At 40.6% G+C, this 14,282-nt stretch overlaps 1 protein-coding gene and 1 long non-coding RNA gene across 14 annotated transcripts in view; one reads left to right on the top strand and one right to left on the bottom strand.

The window, feature by feature from the left end:
- Window positions 1-14,282, top strand: part of GPC6 (glypican 6) — a 1,040,045-nt gene that overhangs the window by 921,686 nt on the left and 104,077 nt on the right. The gene's annotated exons all lie outside the window — the stretch shown is intronic.
- On the bottom strand, window positions 408-9,108 carry LOC140685544 (uncharacterized). Its single transcript, XR_012058804.1, has 2 exons — window positions 9,041-9,108; window positions 408-518 (listed from the first exon to the last, which is right to left on the bottom strand). It is a non-coding gene; the product is annotated as an uncharacterized lncRNA (long non-coding RNA).

Here is a 14,282-nt window from a genome sequence, read left to right on the forward strand (position 1 = left end):
TAGGGTCTTCGTCCACAGCCATTAAAGGAGATGATATTGCTTCCCTAGGCTGTAAAAATAAAATGAATCTCTAGGCCCTAATGTTGTTGGAGCAGGACCAGGCCCAGGCCCTTGAAACGCCACGTAAGAGCTCAGCCCCTCTGTAATGTAATATGTTCTCTTCTCTCTCCCTCCCTCCCTCTCTCTCTCCTTCTCCGCCTTCTCATCTCCTCCCTCCTTCATTCTCTCCCTCCTTAGTTAAAAAACGAGCTTTAGCTTCACCATGGAATTTATTTTGAAGATAACTTTTAACAAGATGTCATGACAAAGGAAATAGCAAAAGTCATCCTACCGTTTCACAGGATGTATCAGAGATAGAAAGGGATGAAGTCATCACCTCCTAAAATGAGGGTTTTTTTCTTTCTTTCTTTCTTTCTTTCTTTTTTTTTTTAACAATCCAGCTTTTTTCTTTGGGTCTAGTGACCTATGGTACAGGACACACTGCCCTTTTTTTCATTTTCCTTTCGGTTCACATGGCACTGAGGAACAAAATAATAAAAAAAATATATTTTTTAATAACACCAGTACACAGACGAGTAGGAGAAAAGGGCTCCCATTGCTTGCTGAATTGCCCACTAATCACTCTGTTTGGACCCAGCAGGGAATTCTGATAACACACCTGACTTTTCATTTATTTATTTTTTATTGGTTCTGGGAGAGGTTTGTGATTCATTTCATGTAGGTTGCAAGCCCTGGTACTAAAGGAACAAATCGTCTCTGGGGTGATTTGCTTTATTAACTTTCAGGGCAAAGGAGGGAGAAACAGGAGAATCGCTTTAACTGCAATATACTGGCAAAAAGTTTAGTCTTTTCCAGTTTATTGATACCTGAAACGTTTTAAGTGGTTCTGTTTCTTAATGATAGATTGGCTGATTGTAAAGAAGGAGGCAGGATGAAGGAGTCGAAAGACCGCTGGTTGAAAGACAGAGAACAGGGCAGTGGTCACAGCCCTGCCATTTGCTCCCAGCCAAGTCGCTGGACCCCTCATATCCTGGGGACTTGGTGACCTTCTCTGTAAAATAAAGGAATCAGACGAGCTATTGTCTTCTTTTTTGATTTTATAAATTGAACTATAGTTGATTTACAGTGTTGTGCTTAATTTTAGGAGTACAGGAATGTAATTCAGATAAATATATATATATATGTTCTTTTTCAGAGTCTTTTCCATAAGTTATTACAAGATAGTGAATATAGTTCTCTGTGCTATACAGTAGGTCCTTGTTGTTTATCTATTTTATGTATAGTACTGTGTGCCTGTTAATCCCAAACTCCTAATTTATCCCTCCCCCTTATCCCCCTTTGGTAACCATAAATTCGTTTTCTATGTCTATGAGTCTGCGTCTGTTTTGTAAATAAGTTCATTTGTATTATCTATTTAAATTCCACATATAAATGATATCATATGATATCTGTCTTTCTGTCTGACTTATTTCATTTAATATGATAATCTCCAGGTCCATCCATGTTGCTGCAGATGGCACCATTTCATTCTTTTTATGGCTGATTGAAAGTCCATTGTGTGTATATATATATATATATATACACCACATCGTTTTTATCTGTTCATCTGTCGGTGGACATTTAGGTTGCTTTGATGTCTTGGCTGTTGTAAATAGTGCTGCTATGAACATGGGAGTGCCTGTATCTTTTCAAGTATTGTCCTCTTTCAGTAAAAGTTTACAACTTCATGGATGATGATGAACTCAGACCTTCAGTACTAACTTTGTTGGGAGGACAAAGGAAGCCTCCTCTTCTTGCAGATAGAATAATCATGATATAATAAGAAGCATTTGCTGTGCCACCTGCCTAGGGCTGCGTCTAATCCCCGCAGTGATGGAGGAAGAGCCCCTGTAGTAACAGAGGACACCGAGGATGACAGAGGTTAGCTCAGTCGCGCCAGGTCACAGAGCCTGCGACTCGTGTTACTGGGCTTCCAGGCATGACACGCAACTCCTGACCAGACCTCACCTCCATACTCTCTCTTGGGGAGACGGCAAAGACCATCCAAGCTGGTGAGGGATTCAAAGTAACTCAGGTGTCACGCTGAGGTTAATAAAGAGTGAGGAGGAATCTGCGTGCTTTTGTACGCTTGACAAGGACAATTCAGGATCGTGGCGTGTGCCCACTTTGAAAGAACAGGGTCTCTAAGGGAGGTTTAGAGAGAAGTGTAATTGCAGCAAAGAAGGAGTGAGAAGAATATTAGGTGGGACCAAAATGCTTTACCTTTATCATCTAGGTTTTCTCTTTTAATATAGTCTTTAAATGTGGTGAAGCACTCGGAAATTAATACATACATGAAATATTGGGTGAGCACATTGATACTATCTGAGTAATTTAGATGCTTCATGTAATGGTTGGAGTGAGAGAGGACAATGATTTTGGGTGCAGGGGCTGCTGTTTAGACTGAATGATTTGCTTTCCTTCTTTGGGTCTGGCTTCCTAAACTGTAAAGCCCACGGGTTGGTCCAAATCAGTCTACTAGATCCCAACACCCTGTAGGAGGCGCTAGGGATGGAATGATAAAGATGCATTTCCTCTCTCAGAAAGATCTTTAGGAGCCCTTTACCCCTTAAATTCTGTGATTCTTCATCAAGGCAAAGACTGATAGGTTGGTGTGAATTATTTGAACATGCCTAGCTACGAATGACATAAAAAATTATTCATATGAAGAATCGGCAATAAAAATTTGAATAAAGGGTTATGGTTGGTAGTATACACGTGGATGTCCATCAAATTCATGATTTACAAGGCCCACTCTTTCTGGCTTGTGATGTAACTAAACATCGCAAAGATATAATATAGCAGTGAGATGATGCTTACGTGAATATATTATATTTTTATGAAATGTAATGCATCATTCTACTAAAGAGGAACCAACGTCTGAAAATGAGTCCTGTAGATTCTAATTTCTGTACTGTGCTAGGCCTTCTAGTGAATTATCTTCCCCCCACAATTTGCATTTCCTTTTACAGCGTGGAAGCAAAATAAGCTTCTTTGTTTGCACTGGTTTCAGAATTAAATTAGTTTGTATATTTGTTCTCTCCTCCTCTTCCTGGATTCGGTTTCTGAGTAAACAGTTATTTTCATTAAATTCTCTTTTATTTGGCTTTAGCTGTTTAGTTACTAGAATTATTCTGGGTGGCTGTCACTGTTATATTTTTCAATCAGATATCTGTCCACTGTTTTAAGTGGCACTGAACTGGTTCACTTCCATTTTCTATTGCTCACCTCGCTTTCTGGTACTGTGATTTCTTTAGCTAGATCTCACCCCTGCCGTGGTCTGATCTTTTTAAAAATTATGTTTTAATGTATCTAAACACCATACAGGTTTGGTAAAATACGAAAAAGATGATCACCAATTTGATGTTTAGTGAGTATGGACAGATTACAGGGAAGAAGAAAATAAATGACATTCATCACAGAGATTGTTTTGAAAGTTAATGGCAAACTTGGAGTCTTGAGAAACAGCAAGAATTACCTTGTTTGTAAAACCCAGAATGTCAACCTTTCTTTTCGATTAACCTAGAAATGACCTCTGACAGAACGAAAACCAGCCATACTTTTCAATTTCAAGAGAAAAGATCTAAAAAGTTATTTCTACCTCATAAAAAAGTACAATAAGATTCTAAATTCCCACAGAAACTCTTCACCTACCTTACAGCCCATCAGAAACCATCAGCGCTCTGTAGGCCAGCATTCATAAAGTTTCGCGGGCGTCTTTGATGGAGTGTGTGGCGGGGGGATGGAGAGGGAGGGTTTTAGGGCAAGGAGGGAGGGAGCAAGGCAGTTTCTGTTAAGTTACTAAGAAAATATAGAAGATTTTAAAAATGTGCTTCAATAATTCATTTCACAAATGCTCATTTTAGAACTCTTAGTATCCAATTATTGTTCTAGGGGTTGAGACACAAATGAACAACAAAAGGAAAGTCTCTGCCCTCTTGAGGATTACATAACAGTGGGGAAAAGAGAAATAATAGTGACACAGGAAAAGGGTAGAGCATGAGAGGATGGCCATGTCTCAGGTCCCAGGTGAGTCCCTGGGATGCGCCCCATCAAGTGAGGGTCCTTGGCTTCACGCAGAGAAGAATCCAAGAGTGAGCCATAGTTGAGTAAGAATGGATCTATGCAGACAGATGCACACTCCACAGACAGAGTAGGGGCCATCTCAGAAGGTGCGGGAGCAAGAGAGGCCGAGAGATGGGTTGTTGCTAGTTTTCAGAAGCTAACAAGTGAGAGGACTATTCCAACTACTTTGAAGAAGGGGGAAGGTTCCCAGGATTTGGGCCACTGCCCTCTCCTTGACCTTTCATGATTAGTCTCAGGTCACTCACCATGCTAATACCTTATAATGTGTATAATGAAGCTCAATGTCCACTGGAGGTCAAATCTCCCACCATCTTGGGCCTCGAGGTCTACTGGGAGTTGAGTCGTCCACCATCTTGGTGCTAATTGTTATGTCATTCCTTTAATGGCTGTGTCCTGTCCCCTTCCCTCCTGTCTCAACAGCAAATATACATAATAACATAATTCTGCAAATATTAAGTGCTATGAAGAACAAAGTAATTGGATAAGAGTGATAGAGTTTGTAGGGTACTTAGAGAAGGTTCTTCTGAGAAGTGGCTTTTGGGTAGAGGCCTGAAGAAAGTAAGATACTGATATGTAGGTATCTAAGGGGAGAGTATTCAAGGGAGAAGGTACAAATAGTAAGTACAAAGGCCCTGAGGCAGGAGAGAGCCTGGCCTGTATTCAAGGAATGCAAGGAAGCTAGTGAGTGAGAATATGAGTGGTAATAGATTAAGCCATAGAGGTGAACTTGGAAAGGAGAAAGCCTGTATAAACATAATGCAAGATCAAAAATTGAATCAAACAATTGGTAAATTTGATTATAAAAAGCTTAAAATTTCTGCATAGCAAAAACTACTATAAACAAAATCAAAAGATAAACAACAATTGGGGGGGGGTAGTAATTCATGTCATCCAAGGGCTGGTATCTTTAATGTATTTTTTTTAAGGAAATTCCTTTATATCAATATGGAATAAGTAATAATCCAGCAGAAAAATAAGTGAACAAAGAATACGAAGAGAAAAGTCAATTGAAACAGCTTTCAAACATATTGAAGGATGGTCAACCTTCCTTATACGAGGGAAATTCAGGATAGAACCACACTGAGATGCAATTTCTTATTCTATCAGATTGGCAAAGATCCAAGTGTTTGATCTTAACACATCTAAAGGCTTGAGCCTTAGAGAACCAGACACGGTCATGTATTGCTATTGGGAATGTAAACAGGTACAGCTTTACAGGGGAATCTTCAGTACTAACCATCCAAATTTTAAACACTCCTATCTCTGACCCAGCAGCTTGACTTCTAAGACTTTATCCAGCAGACTTATTTGCACACGTGTGACATGAATTATGTACAAGGATATTCACGGTGGCGTTATTTGTCATAGCAGGAGACCACAGGACATGTGGCGTAGTGAGAAGTGAATTCGAAGGGAGGGGTGGAGCCTGACTGTGACCCTCTTTTTAAACTTGAACCCTGGCAAGTTCTCGAGCAGGTCAAATGAGAACAGGCTGTGTTTAGAACAACTTGTGTGCCACCAAGTTCGGGTTGGATTGGGTGTGTGTGGGACCTCGGTGAGAAGTTCAATGTCATTGAAAGAGTACTGGTGATGCTCAGAGCGGAGAGTCCTTGTGTAGGAAGGGAGGGGGCGGGGGCACAAGGGGTGACAATAAACAGGGCAGCCCAGGGGACAGAGACCAGCTTATGAAGGGCCTTTCTTTTGCCAGGCTCAGAGCTTCAGACTTTATCCTGAAGGCAGTGGCAACCTTCCGAGCCAGGCAGTGACCTCATCAGATTTGCATTTTTAAAAGCTAGTTCCGCTGTCAGTGTCAAGGAGATTACAGAGCAGCAAAGCCAGAAGTGGGAGAGGAATTATTTTAAAAATAAGAAACATAGTCCAGAGAGGGGACTATCTTCCCCCTGTTTGGCAGTTCTTACGAATCAAAATCCAAGAAATGAAAATGTCTTAACTATAGAATTACCTTAAAAAATTTTTTAACTATCATTTCGGTGGTTTCACAGAAGTAGACATTTGTTAAAATGTATTACATCGCACACTTTAATATGTGCAGTTTGTTTTCTATCAGTTATGTCCCTAGAGAGCTGTAAATTATTTTTTAATTAAAATTGTCTTTAATGAGGAAAAACAACCTACGAAAGAAACTCTAAAAAGGGCATAGGCCTTCTGACAAGAGAAGTTCAAATTCTCTACTCTCAGGTTTGTCCTTTTTTCCTGGTCACTCGGGTCGTGCCTGCCTCCTGCTTCTGCGTGCTCCCCGGTCCCCGCTGGCTGGGCTCTGCTTCCAAGCCGCTCCCGAAACGCGTCCGTCTAAGGTCTCGTGAGGGTTGTAATTAATCGATCTGGGTGAAAGCAAAGGCCGCGCATGCTCTTTGAGCCCATCACCAGCCACAGTGCAAAGCCGAGCCCCCTAATGTGTCCTTACCACAACGGGCTCATAAATGAGCCGATACATAAACATGTAGGCAGGTGTTTTATTATTATTACTGATGAGAAACTGGGTGCCTATGAATGAATTTACCAGGCTGCTCTTAAAATTGGTTGATTTTTTTTTTTAATTCTTTTGTCTGCTTCTTGGTGGGAAAAATACCTTGGTTAAGCGGAAACAATGCTGCAGATGTAAGAGGGGCGAGCGTTTCTTCTGAACGAAAAGCCAAAGTGGGCGCTATGGAATTCTGATAAAACAATGAAGTGGATTGTGCTCACAGATTTGATTTTTCAAAGAGTAGATTATTCCGACAAATTTAAAAGATTTAATGAGGACTTCGAAAAGACATGTTATTATCTTAATTCTAATTTTCCTCAAAGAAAGAAAAATGTGTTTTTAATGTTCATGTGTTTCGTCTTTGTCAGTTCCAAAAGATTCTAAACCCCACGAAGTTGGCAACCGTGGACGGCTTCTGCGTCCATCAACTCAAAGTGACATAGTGACACTCCTTGGCGCATAGCAAATATTTCTTAAGTTAAGTTGAGCTTACTTCAGTTGAATTTTCTTTTTTTTTCTTAGCTTTATCAAGATATGGTTGACATATGATAGACTATAAGTTTAAGGTGAATAATTTGATATATATTGCAGAATAATTATCAAAATAAGGTTAGTTAACACATCTGTCAGTTCACACAGTTACCAATGGTGCGTGTGTATTTGTGGTGTGAACCTTTAAGATTTACTCTCTTAATAACTTTCAAGTATTCAATACAGTTTTGTTAAGAGTATTCACCGTGCTGTACCTCACATCCCCAGGACTTATTCATATAACTGGAAGTTTGTACCTTTTGACCACCTCTATCCATTCCCCACAACTGAATTTTCAAAGTTATTTCTACTCTATTGTTTCTTATGAAAAGATTAATAACATGTCATATTAAAATAAATCTTTCTCTTCTTGCCTCCTCTAAAGCAGTTTAAAAATCATTTTCCTCCAGGTTCAAAGTGATTTCTGATTTTACATCTCCTTTTCTCAAAAAGTAAATTTAAAAGCTATGCCCAATCATACGACATCCTACTTAATATTTACATCCCAGAGCAACAAAACCTTTGGGAGTCCCTGCAGCAAGATGGTTTTAATCCAATACCATCTAGAGATCAGAGGTAGTGTCTGGCTCCTTGTGTCAGACCTCTCCTCTTCATGAAGTTAAGTACTTTGAGAAAAATCCAGATCTTTACCTTCTTCCAAACCTGCTCTGTCTCCTCTCTCTCTCTCTCCCTCTTTCTCACGCTCATTCCAGGAGAACGTGTCTGAATCTGAGGCTAGCTGGTGTGCATTCAGTGTACTGCAGTGTTGTACAGAACACAGTGCAGGCTTGTACAGAACACAAGTTCTTTTTGTATGTTCCCTTCAGAGCAACGTTTTATTTTTACTCGACTATTACAGTGGTTGGGAACAGGGCATACATCATGAATGTAAAATTTGTCAAAGATTAATTGACTAGAGTTCTGAATAATTTGAGTCCTGTCAAACAAATTACAGGGAAAATCTCTCTGAGTATTTTGTAAATATTGTAATTTGGCTGTCCTAGTTTTCTATGGCTACAAAATCAATTATCCCCAAGCACAGCCACTTACAATAACAACAGTGTTATTCTAAACTACAATACAGTGGATCAGGGAAGGCTCAGCTGGCTGATTCTGTTCCACACGTGGTGTTGACTGGGGTCACTAGGTGGTACCCAGCTGGCAGGTGGGCTGGTCTAGATGGCCTCAGTCTGGCACCTTGGCAGGTGTCTTAGTCCACTGGGGCTACTGTAAGAAAAATGTCATAAACCACATGGCTTAAACAGCAAACATTTATATCTCACAGTTCTGAACACTGGGAAGTCCTAATCAGGGCACTGGCAGGTTCAGTGTCTGGTGAAGCCTGCTCGCTGATCCACGGACCACCATCTTCTCACTGTGTCCTCACATGACAGACAGGGCAGGGCAGGGAGTTCTCTGGGGTCTCTTTTATAAGGGCACTAACCCCATTCACAGGGGCTCAGCCCCCATGACCTAATCACCTCCCAAAGGTCCCACCTCCAAATACCATCACCTTGAGGATTCGGTTTCAATATATGAATTATGGGAAAGTCACAAAAATTTTATCTATCACAGCAAGGGTGGCTGGAAATCTGGGCCTAGTGGGGACTGTCACCTGGAGCGCCTACTTTTGGTCAGTCCAGCATGGTGATCTCAGAGTAAAGTCCCACAAGGGACAGAGAGTAGGAGCTGAACAAGGACCCACCGTACAGCACAGGGAACCGTATTCAATTTCTTGTAATGAGCTGTAATGAAAAAGAATCTGAAAAAATATATATATATATATGTATAACTAAATAGCTTTGCTGTACACCTGAAACTAACAATGTAAATCAACTATATTTCAATTAAAAATAAGAATTAAAAAAAAAGGAATTGAAGCTGCAGTCTCTTAAATACCTTCGCTGGAAACTGGCAGAGTCCCTTCCACTGTACGCTGTCGGTCGCAGCAGAGACACAGCCTAGCCAGATCCAGGGGGCGGTGACATAAAGCCCACTTCTCAGTGGGAAGTGAGTCAGACTCTGTGGTGATCTTGAATTGACAAAGGGGCACATTGTGAGAAAATAATGCACTTTTGCATCTCTCAGTAATGAGCTCATCCATCAAAGAGCAGCTATTATCAAAACATTAATTCAACACACAAAAGTGTACCAGCTATACATCTTAAAGCCATCCCTGTGCCTTTTACGCCCTTGCTCCTCACAACAATTGCTGTCACTACTTCCACCCAAGTATCCTGCCAGTGGGTCCTCTCCTTTCCTCTGCTGCTGCCCGGAGATAGTGCCTTCTTGTAGCTCACTTTTGCTGAGAGCTAATTGTGTGCCAGGCATTGTGCCAACAGCTTTACAGGCATGATCTCATTTGATTCCTCATGCTACCACTATTAGGTGGAGATTGTCATAATCTCCACTTCCTAGATGAAGAAAATGTTAATTAAGTGACGCATCTTATCTCTCAAGCACTTAATGGCGGAACCCAAATGGAAACCCAGGCGCCTCACTCCATCTAATCAGTTTCAGGTTTCCTTGCTCCTAACCAGCAAGCGCATGCTCACGTGAGCAGAATCGGCTGCCTAGACCCAGAGGTGCAGCTTTTCCTGCAGCCTGGCCCCTCCGCTTTGAGTGGCACCTTGTGCTCACAGGGTCATCACATCTCTCTATGCATCAGAACCTCATGCTGAGATACCAGTTACTTCTAATCCATCTAAATGTTATTCTCCAGTTAGGAACGAAAGTTATGTCTACTGCTTGAGCCAGACAGTAGTCCTTTGTTTAAAGAGAAACAAAACCTGGACAACACGGGAGATGTGTGCAGAGAGAACCGGCTGGTCATTAGCTGACATACTAGAACGGCCCTGGTTTAATTGGCAGTAGATAACAGCTCCAACAGCACAGTTAGAAACAACGTCCCAAATATTTCAAAATATTAATGGCAAGGAGGTAATTAAGATAGCACAGGATGGCAGCCCCTGGAGGAAGTTATGGCCATGTTGTGATTTAATTGGTTCCAGAGAAACTTACCAACTAGGCCTTGGTGTCACAAAAGTATTCTGTGTTTTCTTTGCTTTGGGAGGAAACAGAGGCTTGGCTTCCCTCAGCCCCAAAGGAGCGAAGAGGTTCTCCTGACACCTAGGGAGCTTGACTGGTGACAGACTTGCCAGCAGGTGGGAGGCAAACCGGTCAAGCAGGGAAGCACTTGGCTGCTCAGTGGACCACGGATGGACCACACGGATCCTCTTGCCATCTGGGGCCACCTTCCCCTTGCAGCCTGTCCTGAGTCCCAGGGCTGACGGCTCTGGCTTTCCCACTGCCACGTTCTTGCCTTGTAATGTGTCTAAACTAGACTCTTAAAGGAGTCTAGGTGCTGTAAGCATGACCCTTTATGGCTGAAATGCAAAATATCAGAGAAGTTTTCTGAAAAGCTGCCTTTCTTTCTGTGACCCTGGGGAACCCTGTCATGCATTCTTAGAGTGATGGGACAGGGGAATTGACTGGTGGAAGGACTGATTTTACCATAAGGAGACGTGCATTTTTGTGTTTAAATTTTTTGTGCTTATGGTCATCTTATGTAGCAGTTATTTGTGTAGGTTTATCTGGCCTCCTAACAAGAAACTTATTTTCACAAACAACTTTTAGTAGAAAAATAGAAGCCCAGAGAAGAAGACTTTTTATGCCCACCCTGCCAGCCTTCCTCTTATTCTAACCAAAACCCTAGGTATGGCTATAATCAGTGTGTACATGTCATTTTATCCAAATGTTTTGCATACAGTTTTCTCTGAGCTTTTCTGAGAATTAGAAGAACTCATGTGTTTCTTTAAAAAAGCAGCATAGTGTTTCAATATATTGGTGTATTTGATAGTAGTTAATGATTTATCAACAGGTAGTTCAATTAGTAAGAACTTCTGTAGTTGATTGGCACAATAGTCATTTCTGTTCATTTTATGTATATGTGGTGAAAAAACGTAACATTGAAATCTACCCTCTTAACAAAGTGTACAGTATGGTCTTGTGAACTACATGTATGTTGCTAGTCTTAATGATGACTCTGAGATTTTTGAGCCAATCTATACTGGCTTTTGAGTCTTCAAAGGAAAATCAAATTTTCCTAAATACAGTTATTTTATTTATACATAGTTTTAAAATGAGTAATAGCCTAAACCAGATAGCTTAAGGTAGAATATTCTGATTAGCTTCCAAATTAAAAGAAAAATACGGGATTTCAAAATCGTAGAATAGATAAACAAGATTATACTGTATAGCACAGGGAAATACACACAAAATCTTATGGTAGCTCACAGAGAAAAAAATGTGACAATGAATATATATATGTTCATGTAGCACTGAAAAGTTGTGCTGAACACTGGAAATTGACACAACATTGTAAAATGATTATAAATCAATAAAAAATGTTTTAAAAATATACACATGTAAATATACATATACCGACATCAAAAATGTGTCACCCAAAACTAGTTTGTATAGCAAGGCAAATGAGCTGAGATAAAGAATGGAAATTCAAAGTCAGGCAATTTGAGTAAAGGCGGCCATTTGGTTACATGCTTAATATACAGGATCATCAGTAGGATGGTTTTTCCAAGGGAAGCAGGCAACTTCTTGGGAAAGGGTCATTTTTATCACAGTTGGGGTCAAAAAAGAGGAGGTGAGTTCGCAGATCTAGGGAGCTAAAAGGTGAGTTCTGTGGTGGGGAAGGAAGAGGGAACGAAATGATTGAAATCACTGAAGAGAAATTTCTTGACTTCACGGTACAAATCCAAGAGCTTTCCACCTTACCTGTTGGGAGGAATGTCTGGTGGAGAAGGGAGTGTTTTAATTTAAACAAAAGAAACTTCTTGGAGGGATTTTAGATCCCATCATTGCAAACTGTGACAGGATGCTGAGTTCTTGTGATCCAGTCCAAGGTTGTCCTCTTTGCTGAGAGTACAACTGTGTTCAGACTTCTGGTAGAGACATTATTACTGTCTCAGCTCAACCCATTCATGTTGGATAAATATGCTGTGATAGACCAGCACTCGTTGTATAATGATCTATGCAAATACTTGTCTAAAACACACAGTTAAGTATTCCGTAGTTCTCAGTGCCTTTTTTTTTTAAGTGAAGTACAGTTGATTTACAATGTTGTTTTAGACCACAGTTATCAGTTCCTTTAACTGGACAACTCCATAGGGCCAACTCCCTTTCCTGTGCAAGGATTCCTTGGTTCTTCTAGCAGGATACACCTATCTAGATAAACTTACTTATTCATCGTAATTAATCTCCATCAGAAAGCCTACTGGAAATTCTAATGGTAAACAGGGTAATTTTTTATAAACACACAAAATTGATATGAAGACATAAAAGGAACAGAGCAGCTCTTGGGCAACAGTTAGCCACCTTTTAAAACCTTAAAGGAGAAAACATCTTTACTATTGAAATACACGGCAACCAAACTGTGCATCCTATGTCCATATTGCCAGATAATTAGATCCTTAAGATCCAGAGGAGTGACGACTTTTGTTATAAGATCCTGATGTGACATCCATACATAGGTCTGTGTTAGTTAAGGAAGATTTTATAAAATTCATTGTTAGAGTTTTTTATGAGTCCCTGTTCACATCTTAAGGTTTTCATGTCACTTGTGTCCATGAGAATAATGCAGGACAGAATACTGGGGACGGGCGTGGAATAGATGTCCCTGATACTCAGGTGCCCAGGATGCTCTTGGCCTCGCTGGTTCCATAGGGAGTGGATCAAGCACCCAGTTACGAAGTCTGGCTGAGAAAGCCTACTGATAGCATAAAATCGGATGCTGTTCACATCATCAAAGCCTCGCGCTCTGTAAAAATGTGACTACTTTCCAGACAGTAATTCCTTATAAAAATTCATCTATCTTAAAAGGTTTTTCACCTGCCTAATTCATAACTACTTGTAACCCTGAAAATTTTTTGATGTTGGACTTTGCTTGAGCATGGTTGGATACGTAATAAAAATAAAATTTGTTTTCTTCACACTATTGCTATGAGGCAGCTACTATAAACAGCATGTCACATTAATAATATATTTAGAAAGCAGATTATATGATATATGTGCAGTATATTTTCAGTTGCATGCTTAAAATATTCATGCACAGAGGGGGAAAAAAAATAGGGCATAGACCAAACTGTTTATAGTGTTATTCTGGGAAGTGGGACTGTGGGTGCATTTTTCTCCTTGTTTTTTCTGTATTTTCTAAGTGTCTAACAATAAATATGTATTATTTTGAAAAAGGACAGTGTTTTAAGGTTGGCTCCCAAGGGTTTTAACAGTTGGAAAACATGAGAGTTATTGAGTCCATATGTTAAAAGTCTAGGCTATGCTTTCCAGTAGCCACTAGTCCCAAGTGGGTATTTTTTTTTAAATTATATTTAAATTAGTTAAGGGCACATTAATGTATAAACAGTTTAATTCCTCAGTCACATTAGCCACATTTCAAGTTTCAACAGCCACATTTTCATTATCACAGAAAGTTCCATTCGACCGTGCCGGTGGAGGCAAGTTACCAAACTGTGCCCTGGAAGCTAAGAACCAACGTGGGCCAGTTTTTAGCAGCACAGGAATGGACACAGGCCCCTTGTACCACGCTCCACAGACTCTGGGGGACTCCTCATCACAGGTCCCTTCTACACACCTCACCAATCCATGGCCCAGTAAGCGCAGAGATTTTTCGCGCAGCCTCCAGCTACTTAGTTGCAAGGTTGGACAGCTAACTCCTGATTCCGAGCTCTTTTCTCCATGTCACTGTGACCATCTTCTCCAGCAAATAAAAGACTCCCAAATAGTGCTTTAGTTCAGTTCAGTTCAATATAGTTTCATGGACATTTTCTGAAAGGCTACAGTGTGACAGGCACCCTAACGAGCCTTGAATATACAAAACCAGCAAGAGAAGTTTCCCTGTCCCCAAAGGCTGTCAAAGTGCAAAAATGCAAGGGCGTGCTGGGTAGGGTGACAGCACCGAGTAGGGACAGGTCTGTTCTGGGGAAATCCAGAAATGCTTCACCCGTGTAGATGTGCATAAGCTGGGCCTTGACATTAGAGCAGCCCCCTCAATTCTCAAATTAACACTTCTTCAGTATTCTCAGGTTTCTCCATAGTCCAGAAAAGAGGT

The sequence above is a fragment of the Vicugna pacos genome, chromosome 14, assembly GCF_048564905.1.
Source record: "Vicugna pacos chromosome 14, VicPac4, whole genome shotgun sequence".
Lineage (NCBI taxonomy): Eukaryota > Metazoa > Chordata > Mammalia > Artiodactyla > Camelidae > Vicugna > Vicugna pacos.